The 458-nt window shown below is 38.9% G+C and overlaps 1 long non-coding RNA gene across 1 annotated transcript in view; it reads right to left on the reverse strand.

The window, feature by feature from the left end:
• Positions 1-458, reverse strand: part of LOC141377880 (uncharacterized) — a 23,935-nt gene continuing 23,477 nt past the window's right edge. Inside the window, exon 3 of the long non-coding RNA XR_015509754.1 lies at positions 1-458. This exon is cut by the window's right edge and continues 1,058 nt beyond it. This is a non-coding gene — a long non-coding RNA (uncharacterized LOC141377880).

The raw sequence follows: 458 nt of genomic DNA on the forward strand, positions 1-458 counted from the left end.
AACAGTCGAATGCATTTATTCAATTGAAAAAAACTTTTTACAGTACTACAGAATTAATTTAACAGTACATTTCTTATTAGAATGCAATGTAAAGTTTCTAAGAATGTGAAAGGTTCTCCACCAAATCATCAAATCCCAAAAAAGAGTGACCTGGCTCTCCATGCAAGCTCCCCCTTCTGTATCAGATGACAGTGTGTTGGCAGACTGCTTTTGTTCAGCTCGTCTCTCATCTCATTCCAGCTTGAAGGATGAGCTGGGGGTTTGTGGGGGTCTAGTAAGTAGCTGTTTCTGCCTGTTCTTTTGTCCGCAAAAATAAAATTCTCAGTAGGTTCAAGTGTGTGTTGCACTTCTATAAAACCCTGTCAAGTGTTCATTCTGACAAACGTCATGAGATTAAGAGTCTAGATAGGTAATGTTGTGGTCTTTTAGAAGTGAGTAACTGTTCTGTAACCGCAGAA

The sequence above is a fragment of the Danio rerio genome, chromosome 15 (assembly GCF_052040795.2).
Source record: "Danio rerio strain M-AB ecotype USA chromosome 15, GRCz13ab, whole genome shotgun sequence".
Taxonomy (NCBI): Eukaryota; Metazoa; Chordata; class Actinopteri; order Cypriniformes; family Danionidae; genus Danio; species Danio rerio.